Source organism: Bombina bombina, chromosome 4 (assembly GCF_027579735.1).
Source record: "Bombina bombina isolate aBomBom1 chromosome 4, aBomBom1.pri, whole genome shotgun sequence".
Lineage (NCBI taxonomy): Eukaryota > Metazoa > Chordata > Amphibia > Anura > Bombinatoridae > Bombina > Bombina bombina.
The window spans coordinates 638,588,239-638,611,799 of NC_069502.1; positions in this window are offsets into that span (position 1 = coordinate 638,588,239).

Below are 23,561 nucleotides of genomic sequence, written 5' to 3' on the forward strand. Positions count from 1 at the left end.
CCTACACTTATTAACCCCTAATCTACCGCCCCAACGTCGCCGCCACTATAATAAAGATATTAACCCCTAAACTGCTGCACTCCCATCTTGCAAACATTAGTTAAATAATATTAACCCCTAATCTGCCGTCCCTAACATCGCCTCCACTTACCTACATTTATTAACCCCTAATCTGCCGCCCCCAACGTCGCTGCCACTATACTAAATGTATTAATCCCTAAAAATAAGTCTAACCCTAACCCTAACACCCCCTAACTTAAATATAATTAAAATAAATATAAATACAAATTTATATTATTATCTAAATAATTCCTATTTAAAACTAAATACTTACCTATAAAATAAACCCTAAGCTAGCTACAATATAACTAATAGTTACATTGTATCTATCTTAGGGTTTATTTTTATTTTACAGGCAAGTTTGTATTTATTTTAACTAGGTAGAATAGTTATTAAATAGTTATTAACGATTTAATAACTACCTAGCTAAAATAAATACAAAAGTACCTGTAAAATAAAACCTAACCTTAGTTACTCTAACACCTAACACTACACTATAATTAAATAAATTAACTAAATTAAATACAATTACCTAAATTAAATTAAATTAGCTAAAGTACAAAAAAACCCCACTAAATTACAGAAAATAAACAAATTACAGATATTTAAACTAATTACACCTAATCTAATAGCCCTATCAAAATAAAAAAGCCCCCCCCCCAAAATAAAGAAAACCCTAGCCTAAACTAAACTACCAATAGCCCTTAAAAGGGCCTTTTGCGAGCATTGCCCCAAAGTAATCAGCTCTTTTACCTGTAAAAAAAAATACAAACAACCCCCCCAACAGTAAAACCCACCACCCACACAACCAACCACTCAAATAAAATACTATCTAAAAAAAACTAAGCTCCCCATTGCCCTAAAAAGGGCATTTGGATGGGCATTGCCCTTCAAAGGGCAGTTAGCTCTTTTGCAGGCCCAAACCCTAACCTAAAAATAAAACCCACCCAATACACCCTTAACAAAACCTAATACTAACCCCCTGAAGATCGATTTACCGGGAGAAATCTTCATCCAAGCCGGGCGAAGTGGTCCTTCAGATGGGCAGACGGCATCTTCTATCTTCATCCATCCGGCATGAAGCGGGTCCATCTTCAAGACATCCGGCGCGGAGCATCCTCTTCATCCAACGACTAAAGATGAATGAAGGTACCTTTAAGTGACGTCATCCAAGATGGCATCCCTTAGATTCCGATTGCGTGATAGAATTCTATCAGCCAATCGGAATTAAGGTAGAAAAAATCCTATTGGCTGATGCAATCAGCCAATACGATTGAAGTTCAATCCTATTGGTTGATCCAATCAGCCAATACGATTGAGCTCGCATTCTATTGGCTGATTGGAACAGCCAATAGAATGCACGCTTAATCCTATTGGCTATTGCATCAGCCAATAGGATTTATTCTACCTTAATTCCGATTGGCTGATAGAATTCTTTTTTTATTTTGAATTCTATCAGCCAATCGGAATCTTCGATGACGTCACTTAAAGGTACCTTCATTCATCTTTAGTCGTCGGATGAAGAGGATGCTCCGCATCGGATGTCTTGAAGATGGACCCGCTCCACGCCGGATGGATGAAGATAGAAGATGCTGTCTGGATGAAGACTTCTGACCGTCTGGAGGACCACTTCGCTCGACTTGGATGAAGACTTCTCCCAGCTTCATTGAGGACTTTGACCCAGCTTGGATGAAGACTTCTCCCGGTAAGTCGATTTTTAGGGGGTTAGGGTGTATTGGTGGGTTTTATTTTTAGGTTAGGGTTTGGGCCTGCAAAAGAGCTAACTGCCCTTTTAAGGACAATGCCCATCCAAATGTCCTTTTCAGGGTAATGGGGATCTTAGGTTTTTTTAGATAGTATTTTCATTGGGGGGTTGGTTGTGTGGGTGGTGGGTCTTACTGTTGGGGTTTTTTTTTTTACAGGTAAAAGAGCTGATTACTTTGGGGCAATGCCCCGCAAAAGGCCCTTTTAAGGGCTATTGGTAGTTTAGTTTATGCTAGGTTTTTTTTTATTTGGGGGGGGCTTTTTTATTTTGGGGGGGCTTTTTTATTTTGATAGGGCTATTATATTAGGTGTAATTAGTTTAAATATCTGTAATTTGTTTATTATTTGCTGTAATGTAGTGGTTTTTTTGTACTTTAGCTAATTTAATTTAATTTAGGTAATTGTATTTAATTAGTCAATTTATTTAATTATAGTGTAGTGTTAGTGTAACTTAGGTTAGGTTTTACAGGTACTTTTGTATTTATTTAAGCTAGGTAGTTATTAAATAGTTAATAACTATTTAATAACTATTCTACCTAGTTAAAATAAATACACACTTGCCTGTAAAATAAAAATAAACCCTAAGCTAGCTACAATTTAACTATTAGTTATATTGTAGCTATCTTAGGCCTAGATTTAGACTTTGGCGGTAGCCATGAAAACCAGCGTTAGAGGCTCCTAACGCTGGTTTTAGGCTACCGCCGGTATTTGGAGTCAGTCAGGAAAGGGTCTAACGCTCACTTTTCAGCCGCGACTTTTCCATACCGCAGATCCCCTTACGTCAATTGCGTATCCTATCTTTTCAATCGGATCTTTCTAACTCCGGTATTTAGAGTCGTGTCTGAAGTGAGCGTTAGAATTCTAACGGCAAAACTCCAGCCGCAGAAAAAAGTCAGTAGTTAAGAGCTTTATGGGCTAACACCGGTTTATAAAGCTCTTAACTACTGTGCTCTAAAGTACACTAACACCCATAAACTACCTATGTACCCCTAAACCGAGGTCCCCCCACATCGCCGCCACTCGATTAAATTTTTTTAACCCCTAATCTGCCGACCGCCACCTACGTTATACTTATGTACCCCTAATCTGCTGCCCCTAACACCGTCGACCCCATATTATATTTATTTATTATTTATCAAAAATTCCCCCATAGAAAACAATGGGGCTGTTTGAGCTGGAAAAAAAACTAACACCTGCAAAAAAGCCGCGTTCAGCTCCTAACGCAGCCCCATTGTTTGCTATGGGGAAACACTTCCTACGTCTGCACCTAACACTCTAACATGTACCCCGAGTCTAAACACCCCTAACTTACACTTATTAACCCCTATTCTTCCGCCCCCGCTATCGCTGACCCCAGCATATTATTTTTAACCCCTAATCTGCCGCTCTGTAAACCGTCGCTACTTACATTATCCATATGTACCCCTAATCTGCTGCCCCTAACACCGCCGACCCCTATATTATATTTATTAACCCCTAATCTGCCCCCCTCAACGTCGCCTCCACCTGCCTACACTTATTAACCCCTAATCTGCCAAGCGGACAGCACCGCTATTATAATAAAGTTATTAACCCCTAATCCGCCTCACTAACCCTATAATAAATAGTATTAACCCCTAATCTGCCCTCCCTAACATCGCCGACACCTAACTTCAAACATTAACCCCTAATCTGCTATTCTAATAAATGTATTAACCCCTAAAGCTAAGTCTAACCCTAACACTAACACCCCCCTAAGTTAAATATAATTTAAATCTAACAAAATAAATTAACTCTTATTAAATAAATTATTCCTATTTAAAGCAAAATACTTACCTGTAAAATAAACCCTAATATAGCTACAATATAAATTATAATTATATTATAGCTATTTTAGGATTTATATTTATTTTACAGGTAACTTTGTATTTATTTTAACCAGGTACAATAGCTATTAAATAGTTAAGAACTATTTAATAGCTAAAATAGTTAAAATAATTACCTGTAAAATAAATCCTAACCTAAGTTACAATTAAACCTAACACTAGACTATCAATAAATTAATTAAATACAATACCTACAATTATCTACAATTAAACCTAACACTACACTATCAATAAATGAATTAAATACAATATCTACAAATAAATACAATTAAATAAACTAACTAAAGTACAAAAAATAAAAAAGAACTGTTACAAAAAATAAAAAAATATTTACAAACATTAGAAAAATATTACAACAATTTTAAACTAATTACACCTACTCTAAGCCCCCTAATAAAATAACAAAGCCCCCCAAAATAAAAAAATGCCCTACCCTATTCTAAATTACAAAAGTTCAAAGCTCTTTTACCTTACGGCCCTTTAAGGGACGTCATCCAAGATGGCGTCCCTCGAATTCCGATTGGCTGATAGGATTCTATCAGCCAATCGGAATTAAGGTAGGAAAATTCTGATTGGCTGATGGAATCAGCCAATCAGAATCAAGTTCAATCCGATTGGTTGATCCGATCAGCCAATCAGATTGAGCTTGCATTCTATTGGCTGATCGGAACAGCCAATCGGAATTCGAGGGACGCCATCTTGGATGACGTTCCTTAAAGGAGCTTTCATTCGTCGGTAGTCCGTCGGGCCAGCAGGATGTTCCACGTCGGAGGTCTGCAAGATGGATCCGGAAGAAAGAAGATTGAAGATGCCGTTGATAGAAGACTTCAGCCGGATCATGCACGTCTTCAGCTCCCGCTTGGATGAAGACTTCAGCCGGATCATGGACATCTTCAGCCCCCCGCTTGGGCTTGGATCAAGACATCGGAGGAGCTCTTCTGGATCGATCGGTGAACCTGGTATGGTGAAGATAAGGTAGGAAGATCTTCAGGGGCTTAGTGTTAGGTTTATTTAAGGGGGGTTTGGGTTAGATTAGGGGTATGTGGGTGGTGGGTTGTAATGTTGGGGGGGGGGTATTGTATGTGTTTTTTTACAGGCAAAAGAGCTGAATTCTTTGGGGCATGCCCCGCAAAGGGCCCTGTTCAGGGCTGGTAAGGTAAAAGAGCTTTGAACTTTAGTAATTTAGAATAGGGTAGGGCATGTTTTTATTTTGGGGGTCTTTGTTATTTTATTAGGGGGCTTAGTCCAGGTGTAATTAGTTTAAAATTTTTGTAATATTTTTCTGATGTTTGTAAATATTTTTTTATTTTTTGTAACTTAGTTCTTTTTTATTTTTTGTACTTTAGTTAGTTTATTTCATTGTATTTAATTGTAGGTATTGTATTTAATTAATTTATTGATAGTGTAGTGTTAGGTTTAATTGTAGGTAATTGTAGGTATTTTATTTAATTAATTTATTGATAGTGTAGTGTTAGGTTTAATTGTAAATTAGGTTAGGATTTATTTTACAGGTAATTTTGTAATTATTTTAACTATTTTAGCTATTGTACCTGGTTAAAATAAATACAAAGTTACCTGTAAAATAAATATAAATCCTAAAATAGCTATAATATAAATATAATTTATATTGTAGCTATATTAGGATTTATTTTACAGGTAAGTATTTAGCTTTAAATAGGAACAATTTATTTAATAAGAGTTAATTAATTTTGTTAGATTTAAATTATATTTAATTTAGGGGGGTGTTAGTGTTAGGGTTAGACTTAGCTTTAGGGGTTAATACATTTATTAGAATAGCGGTGAGCTCCAGTCGGCAGATTAGGGGTTAATGTTTGAAGTTAGGTGTCGGCGATGTTAGGGAGGGCAGATTAGGGGTTAATACTATTTATTATAGGGTTAGTGAGGCGGATTAGGGGTTAATAACTTTATTATAATAGCGGTGCGGTCCGCTTGGCAGATTAGGGGTTAATAAGTGTAGGCAGGTGGAGGCGACATTGTGGGGGGCAGATTAGGGGTTAATAAATATAATATAGGGGTCGGCGGTGTTAGGGGCAGCAGATTAGGGGTACATAGGGATAATGTAAGTAGCGACGGTTTACGGAGCGGCAGATTATGGGTTAAAAATAATATGCAGGGGTCAGCGATAGCGGGGGCGGAAGAATAGGGGTTAATAAGTGTAAGTTAGGGGTGTTTAGACTCGGGGTACATGTTAGAGTGTTAGGTGCAGACGTAGGAAGTGTTTCCCCATAGCAAACAATGGGGCTGCGTTAGGAGCTGAACGCGGCTTTTTTGCAGGTGTTAGGTTTTTTTTCAGCTCAAACAGCCCCATTGTTTTCTATGGGGGAATTTTTGAAGCTGGCCGCTTTCGTAAGCAACTCTGGTATCGAGAGTTGAAGTTGCGTTAAATATGCTCTACGCTCCTTTTTTGGAGCCTAACGCAGCCATTCTGTGAACTCTCAATACCAGAGTTATTTAAAAGGTGCGGCCAGAAAAAAGCCAGCGTTAGCTACGCGGGTCGTTACCGACAAAACTCTAAATCTAGCCGTAAGGGTTTATTTTATAGGTATGTATTTAGGTTTAAATAGGAATTATTTAGTTAATGATAGGAATTTTTATTTAGATTTATTTTAATTATATTTAAGTTAGGGAGGTGTTAGGGTTAGACTTAAATTTAGGGGTTAATACATTTAGTATAGTGGCGGCGACACTGGGGGCGGCAGTTTAGGGGTTAATAAATGTAGGTAGGTGGCGGCGATGTTATGGGTGGCAGATAAGGGGTTAATAATATTTAACTAATGTTTGCGAGGCGGGAGTTCGGAGGTTTAGGGGTTATATGTTTATTATAGTGTCGGCGACGTTGGGAGCTGCAGATTAGGGGTTAAAAAGTGTAGGTAGGTTGAGGCTACATTGGGGGCTGCAGATTAGGGGTTTATAAATATAATGTAGTTGTCGGCGATGTTGGGGGCAGCAGATTAGGGGTTCCTAAATATAATGTAGGCGGCGGCGGTGTCCGGAACGGCAGATTAGGGGTTAAAAATTTTATTATAGTGTTTGCGATGCGGGAGGGCCTCGGTTTAGGGGTTAATAGGTAGTTTATGGGTGTTAGTGTACTTTTTAGCACTTTAGTTATGAGTTTTATGTTACAGCATTGTACCATAATACTCATAACTACTGACTTTTAAATGCGTTAGGGATCTTGGAGGTAGAGGGTGTACCGCTCACTTTTTGGCCTCCCAGGACAGACTCGTAATATCAGCGCTATGGAAGTCACATAGAAAAAAGACTTTACGAAGTTTACGTAAGTCGTTTTGTGGTAAGGCCAAAGAAGTGTGCAGTGACCCTAAACCTTCAAGACTTGTAATACCAGCGGGCGTAAAAAAGCAGTGTTAGGACCTCTTAACGCTTCTTTTTTACCCTAACGCACAACTCGTAATCTAGCCGAATGTGTTTTACATTCCAATGTTCTTCAAATAGGGCAAAATGTTCTATGTATTTTTAAATATATATTCCTATATTTATCTGTATATATCTATATCTATTTATATATACAGTATATATATATATATATATATATATATATATATATATATATTTAGAATTTAGAGGTATCAAAATATATTTTACAAAAAATACATTACAGGGAGTGCAGAATTATTAGGCAAATGAGTATTTTGACCACATCATCCTCTTTATGCATGTTGTCTTACTCCAAGCTGTATAGGCTCGAAAGCCTACTACCAATTAAGCATATTAGGTGATGTGCATCTCTGTAATGAGAAGGGGTGTGGTCTAATGACATCAACACCCTATATCAGGTGTGCATAATTATTAGGCAACTTCCTTTCCTTTGGCAAAATGGGTCAAAAGAAGGACTTGACAGGCTCAGAAAAGTCAAAAATAGTGAGATATCTTGCAGAGGGATGCAGCACTATTAAAATTGCAAAGCTTCTGAAGCGTGATAATCGAACAATCAAGCGTTTCATTCAAAATAGTCAACAGGGTCGCAAGAAGCGTGTGGAAAAACCAAGGCGCAAAATAACTGCCCATGAACTGAGAAAAGTCAAGCGTGCAGCTGCCAAGATGCCACTTGCCACCAGTTTGGCCATATTTCAGAGCTGCAACATCACTGGAGTGCCCAAAAGCACAAGGTGTGCAATACTCAGAGACATGGCCAAGGTAAGAAAGGCTGAAAGACGACCACCACTGAACAAGACACACAAGCTGAAACGTCAAGACTGGGCCAAGAAATATCTCAAGACTGATTTTTCTAAGGTTTTATGGACTGATGAAATGAGAGTGAGTCTTGATGGGCCAGTGTAATACCTGGACTCTATTAAGAATTGGGAATTAGGTTCAAGTTCCACTCAGTCTCACAAAATAGCGGAATTAATAAAATAATCCCTGTTCTGCTCATAGACTGAGGGCCCAAAAGGGAATAGCAGCAATGTGTTGCAGAGATTGCAAACTGTCTCTTTAAATATTGGTGCTTTGAGCTGTAACCACTCCAAATAGCAAGGTATAACAAACACTCCCAGTGTAGCAAAGTTATCAACAGACAGGATAAAATGAATCAATCACACTCAATATTGCAGATTATTTGTATTCCAGTTAATATGGATATCAGAAACAATGGTGCAGTCTCTTTATAAACAGATGCAGCAAGTTCAGGATTAATTACAGGAATGTCTAGAGAATGCAGGCAATATATAAATCAAGTCTTGCAAGGCAAATGTGCAGAGTTTTAGAAAACAAGTTTAAAGTAATCTCACCCCAGGAGTTGCAGTTCGTTTGGCAGCTACAGTGTGATGAGAGACAGAGAGAGGTGCTGTGAAATCCGTTTCTGTGTAACAGCTTGCAGACTGAGTCAGGAAGTGCTGGAGAGCAGGAGGAGGTGCCAGTAAGGAAGGTAAAACTTACAATTCCAACAGGGTATCCAGGAATTTGCCTGTGAAAGGAGAGGTAAAGATTACCTTAACAGAAGCTCTTACTTCAGACTGCCAGGGCAGAGAGAGCTTAATGCTGCAGCAGTGGTTGTTTTCCAGGTTACAGCTGACAAAGGAGAGATGGTAAATTAAGTGGAGGCTTAGCTGAACTACTTAGACAGTAGTTAATGTGATCCAGGTAACAGAAGACAATACTAAGCAAAGAGAGGTTGGGGGAGGAGACTTTTATAGGGTTCAGATACAGGATTTAAAGGGATATACATGACAGCCAGATGGATGGGCCCGTGGCTGGATTGGTAAAGGGCAGAGAGCTCCAGTCCGACTCAGACGCCAGCAAGGTGGAGGTGGAGTACTGGTTTGGGCTGGTATCATCAAAGATGAGCTTGTGGGGCCTTTTTGGGTTGAGGATGGAGTCAAGCTCAACTCCCAGTCCTACTGCCAGTTTCTGAAAGACACCTTCTTCAAGCAGTGGTACAGGAAGAAGTCTGCATCCTTCAAGAAAAACATGATTTTCATGCAGGACAATGCTCCATCACACGTGTCCAAGTACTCCACAGCGTGGCTGGCAAGAAAGGGTATAAAAGAAGAAAATCTAATGACATGGCCTCCTTGTTCACCTGATCTGAACCCCATTGAGAACCTGTAGTCCATCATCAAATGTGAGATTTACAAGGAGGGAAAATAGTACACCTCTCTGAACAGTGTCTGGGAGGCTGTGGTTGCTGCTGCACGCAATGTTGATGGTGAACAGATCAAAACACTGACAGAATCCATGGATGGCAGGCTTTTGAGTGTCCTTGCAAAGAAAGGTGGCTATATTGGTCACTGATTTGTTTTTGTTTTGTTTTTGAATGTCAGAAATGTATATTTGTGAATGTTGAGATGTTATATTGGTTTCACTGGTAAAAATAAATAATTGAAATGGGTATATATTTGTTTTTTGTTAAGTTGCCTAATAATTATGCACAGTAATAGTCACCTGCACACACAGATATCCCCCTAAAACTAAAAACAAACTAAAAACTACTTCCAAAACTATTCAGCTTTGATATTAATGAGTTTTTTGGGTTCATTGAGAACATGGTTGTTGTTCAATAATAAAATTAATCCTCAAAAATACAACTTGCCTAATAATTCTGCACTCCCTGTATATATACAGTATACTCGCTCGCATGCAAACAATTTACTTTCAGCTTGTAATAGGTGTGCTAACATGTGGCATTAAATAATCTTAAAAATCTTAATAATAATTATTTAAAATTCTAAATAATCCATAGAAAATATATATTTCTTTATAATGGCAGTAAGAGTCCACAAATTATTTCATTACCTATGGGAAAAACTTTACCTGGCCACTAGAGAGGTGCTCTGCTGAAGATTTAAGTTTTCTTTTGTCCTTAATGGATTGCAAGATAGGGCAGGGGAGCTGGTAAAGACCATATAATCCTCTTAGTAGAATCTTGTGCCTGTGCGCTCCTGGTCATCATAGGAAAGTCCCCATGCCTCCTCCAGGTTTTCAAGCTATTCTCCCTTTACAGACAAACGTTCACCGAGATTACGAGTTTTGCGGTAACAGAGGTGCGTTGCTAACAAACCTTTTTTTTCACTGCTCCCTTAAGACAACGCTGGTATTACAGGTTTTTTTAAACCTGGCATTAGCCACAAAAAGGTGAGCGTAGCGCAAAATTTAGCTCCATATCTCACCTCAATATCAGCGTTGCTTACGGTAGTGGTAAGCTGGCTAAACGTGCTCGTGCACGATTTCCCCATAGGAAACAATGGGGCAGATTCACCTGTAAAAAAGCAATGTTCAGGGGTGAGATCCGATATACGGCGCAGGTTTTGGCGCAAGCGTGGAAACCTGTGCCGCTCGTAGTTTCACCTCGCACATCGAGCTATCACATATACGGCGCCGAAAGTTGCTAAAGTGCCGTAAGTCGGACAAACTAGCGATGTCCAGAAATAAGCGTAAGTACAAATTTCTGGAATCGCCAGTGACTTACGGCACTTTAGAAACCGTCGCCGCCTAAAAAAAACTAACTAAAGTATAAAATCTCCCGTAACTGTCTAACACGCCTCCCAAACATCATCCCAACACGTATACCCCTCTATCCGCAATCCCCCCTCTCACTCCTAATAATAAATATATTAACCCCTAAACCGGACCCCGCCGCCAGCTACATTAAATGTATTACCCCCTAATCTGACCCCCCTACACCTCTGCCACCTATATTAACTCTATTACCCCCTAATCTGATCCTCCTACACCGCCACCAGCTATATTAAATTTATTAACCCCTAATATGATCCCCAACACCGCCGCCAGCTACATTAAATGTATTACCCCCTAATCTGATTCCCCTACACCGCTGCCAGCTATATTAAATATATTACCCCCTAATATGATTCCCCTACACCGCCGCCACCTATATTACATTTATTAACCCCTAATCTGAGCCCCCTACACCGCCGCCACCTATTTTAAATATATTAACCCCTAATCTAATCCGCCTACACCGCCGCCAATTATTTTAAATATATTAACCCCTAAACCTAAGTCTAACCCTAACACCCTCTAACTTAATTATTATTGAAATGAATCTAAATAATATTAAAAGTATTAACTAAATTATTCCTATTTAAAACTAAATACTTACCTATAAAATATACCCTAAGATAGCTACAATATAATTAATACTTACATTGTAGCTATTTTAGGGTTTATATTTATTTTACAGGTAACTTTGTATTTATTTTAACTAGGTACAATAGCTATTAAATAGTTAATAACTATTTAATAGCTACCTAGTTAAAATAATTACAATATTACCTGTAAAATAAATCCTAACCTAAGTTACCATTACACCTAACACTACACTATCAATAAATTAATTAAATAAACTACAATTATCTCAACTGAAATACGATTAAATACACTAAACTATATTACAAAAACAAACAAACAGTAAATTACAAAAAATAAAAAAAGATTACAAGAATTTTAAGCTAATTACACCTAATCTAAGCCCCCTAATAAAATAAAAAAGCCCCCCAAAATAATAAAATGTCCCTACCCTAAACTAAATTAAAAAAGTTATCAGCTCTATTACCAGCCCTTAAAAGGACCTTTTTGCGGGGCATTGCCCCAAAGTAATCAGCTCTTTTACCTGTTAAAAAAAGAACAATCCCCCCATTACAACTCACCACCCACACAACCCTACTCTAGAAAACCCCGATCCCCCCTTAAAAAAACCTAAGTCTAACCCCCAAGTGGTCCTTACCTGTCCTGAAGACCGGCAGAGAAGGTCCTGTTCCAGGCGGAGAAGTCTTCTTCCAAGTGGCGAAATCTTCTTCTTCCAGGAACCAGCCGGTGCAGAGCAAAGGAGTTGAAGACTGATGACTGCGGAGCTGAAGACCGTCCATCCTGGAACTGAAGACCGGCGATGCTGGAACGGAAGATCGGCGATGCTGGAACTGAAGACCGGAGCCATGGAGCGTGGAGGATCCTCTTCATAGATCTCCGCCGTACACTGAATAGGAATTCAAGGTACGCGATTAAAAATGGCGTCCCTTGAATTCCTATTGGCTGATTTGAGCCTTCAAATTCAAATCAGCCAATCGGATGAGAGCTACTTTAATTCTATTGGCTGATTAGAATAGCCAATAGAATTACAGTAGCTCTTATTCTATTGGCTATTCAAATCAGCCAATAGAATTAAAGTAGCTCTCATCCAATTGGCTGATTTGAATTTGAAGGCTCAAATCAGCCAATAGGAATTCAAGGGACGCCATTTTTAATCGCGTACCTTGAATTCCTATTCAGTGTACGGCGGAGATCGTATGAAGAGTATCCTTCACGCCCCATGGCTCCGGTCTTCAGTTCCAGCGTCGCCGATCTTCAGTTCCAGCATCGCCGGTCTTCAGTTCCAGAGTGGACGGTCTCCAGAGTGGACGGTCTTCAGCTCCGCGGTCATCGGTCTTCAACTCCTCCGCTCCGCGCCGGATGGTTCCTGGAAGAAGAAGATGTCGCCGCTTGGAAGAAGACTTCACCGCCTTGAACAGGACCTTCTCCACCGGTCTTCAGGACAGGTAAGGACCACTTGGGGGTTAGACTTAGGTTTTTTTAAGGGGGGATCGGGTGGGTTTTAGAGTAGGGGTGTGTGGGTGGTGGGTTGTAATGGGGGGTTGTTCTTTTTTTTACAGGTAAAAGAGCTTATTACTTTGGGGCTATGCCCTGCAAAAGGCCCTTTTAAGGGCTGGTAATAGAGCTGATTACTTTTTTAATTTAGTTTAGGGTAGGGAAATTTTATTATTTTGGGGGGCTTTTTTTTATTAGGGGGCTTAGATTAGGTGAAATTAGCTTAAAATTCTTGTAATCTTTTTTTATTTTTTGTAATTTAGTGTTTGTTTTTGTAATATAGTTTAGTGTATTTAATTGTATTTTAGTTGAGATAATTGTAGTTTATTTAATTAATTTATTGATAGTGTAGTGTTTGGTGTAATGGTAACTTAGGTTAGGATTTATTTTACAGGTAATTTGGTAATTATTTTAACTAGGTAGCTATTAAATAGTTATTAACTATTTAATAGCTATTGTACCTAGTTAAAATAAATACAAAGTTACCTGTAAAATAAATATAAACTCTAAAATAGCTACAATGTAATTATTAATTATATTGTAGCTATCTTAGGGTTTAAGTATTTCGTTTTAAATAGGAATAATTTAGTTAATAATATTAATATTATTTAGATTTATTTAAAAAATAATTAAGTTAGGGGGTGTTAGGGTTAGACTTAGGTTTAGGGGTTAATATATTTAAAATAGGTTGTGGCGGTGTAGGGGGATCATATTAGGGGTTAATATATTTAAAATAGGTGGCGGTGTGTAGGGGGATCATATTAGGGGTTAATATATTTAAAATAGGTGGCGGCGGTGTAGGGGGATTAGATTAGGGGTTAATATATTTAAAATAGGTAGCGGCGTTGTAGGGGGCTCAGATTAGGGGGTAATATATTTAAAATAGGTGGCGGCGGTGTAGGGGGCTCAGATTAGGGGGTAATATAGTTAAAATAGGTGGCGGCGGGGTAGGGGGCTCACATTAGGGGGTAATACATATAATATAGGTGGCGGCGGTGTAGGATGCTCAGATTAGGGGGTAATAAATTTAATATAGGTGGCGGCGGTGTAGGGGGATCAGATTAGGGGGTAATACATTTAATATAGCTGGCGGCAGTGTAGGGGGCTCAGATTTGGGGGTAATAAATTTAATATAGGTGGCGGCAGTGTAGGGGAATCAGATTAGCGGGTAATACATTTAATATAGATGGCGGCGGTGTAGGGGGCTCAGATTAGGGGGTAATACATATAATGTAGGTGGTGGCGGGGTCCTGGAGCAGCGGTTTAGGGGTTAAACACTTTATTAGTGATTGCGGCGGGGCATTGCGGTTGACAGGTAGATAGACATTGCGCATCCGTTAGGTGTTAGGTTTTATTTTGCAGGTAGTTTAGGGAGTTACAGGGCTCCAATATTCAGCGTAAGGCTTACTACGCCTGCATTTTGTGGCGAGGTGAAAATGGAGTAAGATTTCTCCATTTTCGCCACATAAATCCTTACGCTGTATATTGGATACCAAACTGCGCGGGCTTGGTATATCACTCTATGGGCCAATAAACTACGGCCGAAGGGTGAAATATACGAGCGTAACTTCTATGTTACGCCGTATATGTGATACCAAACCAGCGCAAAATTTGGTGTCGCCCCATTGATTCCTATGGGGAAAAAAAGTTATGTCTACACCTAACACCCTAACATGAACCCGAGTCTAAACACCCCTAATCTTACACTTATTAACCCCTAATCTGCCGCTCCCGACATCGCCGACACCTGCATAATATTATTAACCCCTAATCTGCCGCTCCGGACACCGCCGCCACCTACATTATCCCTATGAACCCCTAATCTGCTGCCCCCAACATCGCCGACACCTACATTATATTTATTAAGCCCTAATCTGCTGCCCCAATGTCGCCGCCACCTACCTACACTTATTAACCCCTAATCTGTCTCCCCATCGTCGCCGCTACTATATTAAATTTATTAACCCCTAAACCTAAGTCTAACCCTAAGTGTAACACCCCCTAACTTAAATATAATTTAAATAAAACGAAATAAAATTACTACAATTAAATAAATTAATCCTATTTAAAACTAAATACTTACCTATAAAATACACCCTAAGCTAGATACAATATAACTAATAGTTACATTGTAGCTAGCTTAGGGTTTATATTTATTTTACAGGAAACTTTGTATTTATTTTAACTAGGTACAATAGTTATTAAATAGTTATTAACTATTTAATAGCTACCTAGTTAAAATAAATACAAATATACCTGTAAAATAAATCCTAACCTAAGTTACAATTACACCTAACACTACACTATAATTAAATTAATTACCTAAACTGCCAGGCTGCCTACAATTAATTAGAATTAAAATAAATAAACTAAAGTACGAAAAACAACAAACACTAAATTACAGAAAATAAAAAAAAATATTATTTTTTTTTTAAAATGAATTACACCTGCTCTAATCCTCCTAATAAAATAAAAAAGCCCCCCAAAATAATAAAAATCCCTACCCTATACTAAATTACAAAATTTGCGGGGCATTGGCCCAAAGTAATCAGCTCTTTTACCTGTAAAAAAAAAATACAATACCCCTCCACATTAAAACCCACCACCCACACACACAACCCTTCTCTAAAACCCACCCAATTCCCCCTTAATAAAACCTAACACTACCCCCTTGAAGATCACCCTACCTTGAGCCGTCTTCACCCAGCCGGGCACAAGTGGTCCTCCAGAGGGGCAGAAGTCTTCATCCAATCCAGGCAGAATAGGACCTCCAGATGGGCAGAAGGCTTCATCCAAGCGACATCATCTATCTTCATCCATCCGGAGCGAGTCCATCTTCAACCCAGCCGACGCGGAGCATCCTCTTCAAACGAAGTCCAAGCGAAGAATGAAGGTTCCTTTAAATGACGTCATCCAAGATTGAGTCCCTTGAATTCTGATTGGCTGATAGGATTCTATCAGCCAATCGGAATTAAGGTAGGAAAAATCCTATTTGTATAGAATGCGAGCTCAATCTGATTGGCTGATTGGATCAGCCAATCGGATTGAACTTGATTCTGATTGGCTGATTCCATCAGCCAATCAGAATATTCCTACCTTAATTCCGGTTGGCTGATAGAATCCTATCAGCCAATCGGAATTCGAGGGACACCATCTTGGATGACGTCCCTTAAAGGAACCGTCATTCTTCAGTTGGACGTCGCCGGAAGAAGATGGGTCCGCGGTGGAGGTCTTCAGGATGGAGCCGGTCGTCATCGGATGAAGATAGAAGATGCCGCTTGGATCAAGATGGTTGCCGGTCCGGATCGCCTCTTCTTCCCGGATAGGATGAAGACTTTGGAGCCTCTTCTGGACCTCTTCAGCCACCGGATGATGGATCGCCAGCCCCCGCTTGGGTTGGATGAAGATTTTTCTAGCCAGGAGGGATTGGTGATACCTGGTGAGGTGAAGACAAGGTAGGATGATCTTCAGGGGCTTAGTGTTAGGTTTATTTAAGGGGGTTTAGGTTAGATTAGGGGTATGTGGGTGGTGGGTTGTAATGTTGGGGGGGGTATTGTATGTTTTTTTTTACAGGCAAAAGAGCTGAACTTATTGGGGCATGCCCCGCAAAGGGCCCTGTTCAGGGCTGCTAAGGTAAAAGAGCTTTGAACTTTAGTAATTTAGAATAGGGTAGGGCATTTTTTATTTTGGGGGTCTTTGTTATTTTATTAGGGGGCTTAGAGTAGGTGTAATTAGTTTAAAATTGTTGTAATATTTTTCTTATGTTTGGGTAAATATTTTTTTATTTTTTGTAACTTAGTTCTTTTTTATTTTTTGTACTTTAGTTAGTTTATTTCATTGTAGTTATTTGTAGGGATTGTATTTAATTTATTTATTGATAGTGTAGTGTTAGGTTTAATTGTAGGTAATTGTAGGTATTTTATTTAATTAATTTAATGATAGTATAGTGTTAGGTTTAATTGTAACTTAGGTTAGGATTTATTTTACAGGTAATTTTGTAATTATTTTAACTAGGTAACTATTAAATAGTTCTTAACTATTTAATAGCTATTGTACATGGTTAAAATAATTACAAAGCTGCCTGTAAAATAAATATTAATCCTAAAATAGCTATAATATAATTATAATTTATATTGTAGCTATATTAGGATTTATTTTACAGGTAAGTATTTCGCTTTAAATAGGAATAATTTATTTAATAAGAGATAATTAATTTCGTTAGATGTAAATTATATTTAATTTAGGGGGGTGTTAGTGTTAGGGTTAGACTTAGCTTTAGGGGTTAATTCATTTATTACAGTAGCGGCGAGATTCGGTCAGCAGATTAGGGGTTAATAATTGAAGTTAGGTGTCGGCGATGTTAGGGAGGGCAGATTAGGGGTTAATACTATTTATTATAGGGTTAGTGAGGCGGATTAGGGGTTAATAACTTTATTATAGTAGCGCTCAGGTCCGGTCGGCAGATTAGGGGTTAATAAGTGTAGGCAGGTGGAGGCGACGTTGTGGGGGGCAGATTAGGGGTTAATAAATATAATATAGGGGTCGGCGATGTTAGGGCAGCAGATTAGGGGTACATAGGGATAATGTAAGTAGCGGCGGTTTACGGAGCGGCAGATTAGGGGTTAATAATAATATGCAGGGGTCAGCGATAGCGGGGGCGGCAGATTAGGGGTTAATAAGTGTAAGGTTAGGGGTGTTTAGACTCAGGGTACATGTTAGAGTGTTAGGTGCAGACGTAGGAAGTGTTTCCCCATAGCAAACAATGGGGCTGCGTTAGGAGCTGAACGCGGCTTTTTTGCAGGTGTTAGGTTTTTTTTCAGCTCAAACAGCCCCATTGTTTTCTATGGGGGAATCGTGCACGGGCACGTTTTTGAGGCTGGCCGCTTGCGTAAGCAACTTTGGTATCGAGAGTTGAAGCTGCGTTAAATATGCTCTACGCTCCTTTTTTGGAGCCTAACGCAGCCTTTATGTGGACTCTCAATACCAGAGTTATTTTTATGGTGCGGCCAGAAAAAAGCCGGCGTTAGTTTTTTGGGTCGTTACCGACAAAACTCCAAATCTAGCCGATGGTTTCCAAGTTGAGACCCCTGACAACAAGTCTGCATGAAGGTCGTCACCCAACCTTGGCTCGGGTCAAGTAGGGGGCAGATTTTCTCAATTCCAGGAATTTTTGGCTCAGTCTGTTCAGGACCAAAGGTTTCTCACCCTCCAAGGGGCAGGTTCCTCCTCTCAAGGGCTTCAATAAGGCCAGTGAAAAAGAAGGCTTTCCTACAGTGTGAAGAGGATTTAGTATCCATGGTAGTTATTTTCCCAATTCCCCAGGCAGAGAGGGGAAGGGGATTCTATTCAAATCTTTTCATAGTTCCCAAAAAGGAGAGAACTTTTTATCCCATTCTAGACCTGAAGTGTCTAAAAAAAATGTAAGGATTCCTTCCTTCAAAATGGAAACCATCAGGTCCATCCTTACCCTCTTCCAGGAGGGACAGTTTATGACCAACATAAATATAAAGTATGCGTAACTTCCTATTCCCATTCACCAGGAGCATCATCAATTCCTTCGTTTTGTCTTCCTGGACAATCACTATCACTTCATAGCTCTTCCATTTGGTTTGGCTACGGCTCAGATGATCTTTACAAAAGTTCTAGGGGCACTTCTTGCGGTAGTCAGACTGCAAGGGATTGCTGTGGCGCCATACTTGGACAACATCTTAGTTCAAGCGCCATTTTTACATTTAGCTCTGGTATGTTTGGACGCATGGCTGGAAAGTGAATCTGGAAAAGTGCTCGCTCATTTCCAATACAAGAAAAAGTTTTCTAGGGACCATAATAGATTCTGTCAGCATAAATATTTTACTAACGGATCAGTGATGGGAGAAGTTTCAGTCTGCCTGCTGTCTTCTTCAGACCTCGCCTTGGCCTTCGGTGGCTCACTGCATGAAGGTGGTAGGTCTTATGGTGGCAGCTTTGGGTGCTATTCCGTTTGCTCACTTTCATGTTAATCACCAGGGCGGAACTTGCAGTTCTCTGGCACTGAAGGAAGACTCTCGTATCCTTCAGTGGGCAGAGACTTACCAATGTCCAATATCAGCTATCCACATTTCAGGCCTGGACAATTGGGAAGCAGATTTTCTAAGCAGACAGACTCTGCACTCCGGGGTATAGTCACTAAATCAGGAGGTGTTTTGTGAGTAAACTGGCAGGTGGGGGTGAACATAGATAGATCTGATGGCCACGCCGGATTTGGTATGTGGATATAGTGAGAATGTCATCTGCTCCTTCATGATGGTTACCTCAGAGGCCGGACCTCCTGGTGCAAGGTCCTTTGTTATATCAAAATCTAGATTCTCTGAGGCTAATTGCATTGAGATTGAACACATAGTTTTGTCTCAGAAAGGATTCTCTGAGACGGTTACTGATACTTTGGTTCAGGCCAAAAAAGCCTGTTACCAGACGTATTTACCAAAAAGAACTTATCTGTCTTGGTGTGCGGACCCGGGTTTCCCTGGCACAAGGTAAAGACCCCACATATCCTTCAATGTCTTCAGGATGGTTTAGAGAAAGTCTGTAGGCTAGTTCTCTTAAGGGTCAGATGTCTGTCCTTTCTGTTTTGTTACATAAGAAGTTGTCTCAGTTGCCAGATGTTGTCTTTTGTTCAGACTATTGCTAGAATTTGACCTGTTGCTCCTCCATAGAGCCTTAATCTTGTTCTTAGAGTTCTTCAACAGGCTCCGTTTGAGCCTATGCATTCTCTTGATATTACATTTTTATATTGGAAAGTTTTGTTTTTTGTTAGCTATTTATTCTGCTAGTAGAGTTTCTGAATCGTCTGCCCTTCAGTGAAACCCACCTTATATGATTATTAATGTGGATTAGGCTGTTCTGCAGACAAAGATAGGGTTTTTACCTAAGGTTGTTTCAACTCACAATATTAATCAGGAAATTGTTTTTTTATTTCTTTGTCCTAATCCTTTTTCTTCTAAGGAGAGGCTGTTACATAATCTAGTTTTAACTTTAAAGTTCTACTTTCATGCTACCAAGGACTTTTCGTCAATCATCTTCCTTATTTGCCCTGGATTCTGGAAGTGCAAGGGTCAGAAAGCCACTGCTATTACCCAATCCTTCTTATGTCACCTCTGTACCCCTTTTATCTCTATAAATTTCCCTATCCTCAACTTGAACTACTGAGAGGGTAGGGGAAGTGGGAGGAATATTTAATGCTTTATTTGGGGTGTCTTTGCCTCCTCCTGGTGGCCAGGTGAAGTATTTCCCATAGGTAATGAATGAATTTGTGGAAAATTTATCAGGTAAGCACAAATTATTTATATATATATATATATATATTATATATATATATATTTCAAAAATGCTCCTTAAGTTAAGTTTTCATGTGCGCTAACCCTATGTGACGTTAAATTTATACTGCGAAACCTGAAGCGTGCTGCACATATTTAAAATTCTTGACATAGATTTTTTTTTAAATTTTTATTATTAAATATATAGTTCTATATATATATGTGATAATGTTATATATATATATATATATATATATATATATATATATATATATATATATATATATATATATATATATATATATATATATATATATATATATAATAATGAAGGCAACTGTTACAACCACTCTGTGCACGGCCAATTAATATGCAAAATAATACATACTGCAAAGGAATTGCTGCATGTGACCAAGGCTCCAGTGGGAGCTGAAACGTTATGCTACTTTGGCATTAAAGATGGTGATATTCTAATCTCTTGTGCTGGCTTTCTTTGTTGTGGGACATTACGGATCTACACCGGGTCCTGTCTCTCTGCAGTGTGTATTCCTTTATATATATATATATATATATATATATATATAAAAGATAATTTATGTAAGAACTTACCTGATAAATTAATTTATTTCATAGTGGCAAGAGTCCATGAGTTAGTGACGTATAGGATATAGATTCCCACCAGGAGGGGGAAAAGTTTCCCGAACCTAAAAATGCCTATAAATACACCTATAAATACACCTCCCATCACACACAAAAAAAAGACTGCTTCTGAAGAAGCAAATACCTCAAAATGGTAAAATTTAGTAAATGTATGCAAAGAAGACCAAGTTGCTGCTTTGCAAATCTGATCAACTGAAGCTTCATTCTTGAAAGCCCAAGAAGTGGCTGCTGATCTAGTATAATGAGCTGTAATTCTCTGAGGCGGAGACTGCCCCGCCTCCAAATAAGCCTTGTGAATCAAAAGTCTCAACCAAGATGCCAAATAAATGGCAGTGGCTTTCTGACCTTTCCTGGAACCAGAGAAATTAACATATAGACAAGAAGTCTTTCTGAAATCCTTAGTAGCCTCAACATAGTATTTCAAAGCTCTCACCACATCCAAAGAATGTAGAGATCTCTCATGAGAATTCTTAGGATTAGGACACAAGGAAGGAACAAAAATTTCCCTACTAATATTATTAGAATTCACAACCTTAGGCAAGAATTTAAATGAAGTCTGTAAAACCTCTTTATCTTGATGGAATATCAGATAAGGAGACTCACAAGGGAGAGCCGACAACTCAGAAACTCTTCTAGCAGAAGAGATAGCCAAAAGAAATAACACTTACCAAGAAAGTAGTTTAATATCCAAAGAATGCTCAAAAGGAGGAGCCTGCAAAATCATTAAAACCAAATTAAGACTCCAAGGAGGAGAAATAGACTTAATAACAGGTTTGATATGAACCAAAGCCTGAATAAAACAGAGAATATCAGGAAGTATAGCAATCTTTCTATGAAATAAGACAGAAAGAGCAGAGATTTGTCCCTTCAAAGTATTTGCAGACAAACCCTTATCCTAACCATCTTGTAGAAACTGTAAAATCCCAGGAATTCTAAAAGAATGCCAAGAAAAATTATGAGAGGTGCACCATGAAATATAGGTTTTCCAAACCCGATAATAAATCTTCCTTGAAAAAGACTTACAAGCTTGTAACATAGTATCAATCACTGAGTCAGAAAAACCTCTATGACTAAGAACTAAGCGTTCAATTTCCATACCTTCAAATTTAGAGATTTGAGATCCTGATGGAAAAATTACCCTTGAGACAGAAGGTCTGGCTTTAAAGGAAGTGGCCAAGGCTGACAACTGGACATCTGGACAAGATCCACATACCAGAACCTGTGAGGCCATGCAGGTGCTTTTAGAAACACATGAGCTTGTTCCATTATGATCTTGGAAATCACCCTTGGAAGAAGAACTAGAGGTGGAAAAATGTAAGCAGGTTGGTAAAACCAAGGAACTGCTAAAGCATCCACTATCTCGGCCTTAATGATCTTTGGATCTGGAAAGATATCTGAGAAGTTTCTTGTTCAAAAGAGAGGCCATCAGATCTATTTCTGGAAGACCCCACATCTGTACAATCTGATGAAACACATCTGGATGGAGAGGCCCCTCCCCCAGATGCAAAGTCTGATGACTGAGAAAATCTGCTTCCCAATTGTCTACACCTGGAGAGTTGGACTCCTCCGAAGAAAGTATCCGAGACACTTCATTCATTGCGAAAGAGCTGAGAGTCCCTCCCTGTTGATTGACATATGCTACTGTTGTGATATTGTCTGTCTGAAAACAAATTAAAAGTTCTCTCTTTAATAGAGGGCAAGCCTGAAGAGCTCTGAAGATAGCACAGAGTTCTAAAATATTGATTGGGAACCTCGCCTCTTGAGGTTTCCAAGCACCTTGTGCTGTCAGAGACCCCTAGACAAGACAGCTCCCCAACCTGTAAGACTTGCATCCATTGAGATCACAGTCCAGGAAGGATGAACAAAAGAGGCCCCTCGAACAATACGGCGATGGTCCAACCACCAAGACATAGAGCGTTGAATGTTGGGATTTAAGTATATCAGTTGTGATATCCGAGTATAATCCCTGCACCATTGATTCAGCATGCAAAGCTGCAGAGGTCTCATATGAAAATGATCAAAGGGGATCACGTCCAATGCTTCAGTCATAAGACCTAAAACGTCCATGCACATAGCCACTGAAGGGAACAATCAAGACTGAAGGTTTAGACAAGCTAAAACCAATTTAATTTGCCTCTTGTCTGTTAAAGACAGAGTCATGGACACTGAATCTATCTGGAAACCTAAAAAGTTGACCCTTGTTTGAGGAATCAAGAAACTCTTTTGTAAATTGATCCTCCAACCATGCCTTTCAAGAAACCACACTAGTTGTTTCGTGTGAGATTCTGCTAAATGAAAAGACTGAGCTAGTACCAAGATATTGTCCAAATAAGGAAACACGGCAATACCCTGCTCTCTGATTACAGATAGAAGGGCACAGAGAACCTTCAAAAAGATTCTTGGAGCTGTCGCTAGGCCAAATGGAAGAGTGACAAACTGATAATGCTTCTCTAGAAAAGAGAATCTCAGAAACCGATAGTGGTATAGATGAATTGGAATATGAAGATAGGCATCCTGTAAGTCTATTGTGGACATAAAATGCCCTTGCTGAACAATAGGCAGAGTAGTCCTTAAAGTCACCATCTTGAAAGTTGGGACTCTTACAAAATGATTTAAAAGTTTCAGATCCAGAACTGGTCTGAAAGAATTATCTTTCTTTGGGACAATGAATAGATTTGAATAGAACCCCAAACCCTGTTCCTATAGAGGAACTGGAACAATCACCCCTGAAAGCTGTAGATCTGAAACACATTTCAGAAAAGCCTGAGCCTTCACAGGATTTGTTGGAACATGAGAAAGAAAGAATCTTCCGGGAGGTCTTATTGTGAAACCTATCCAA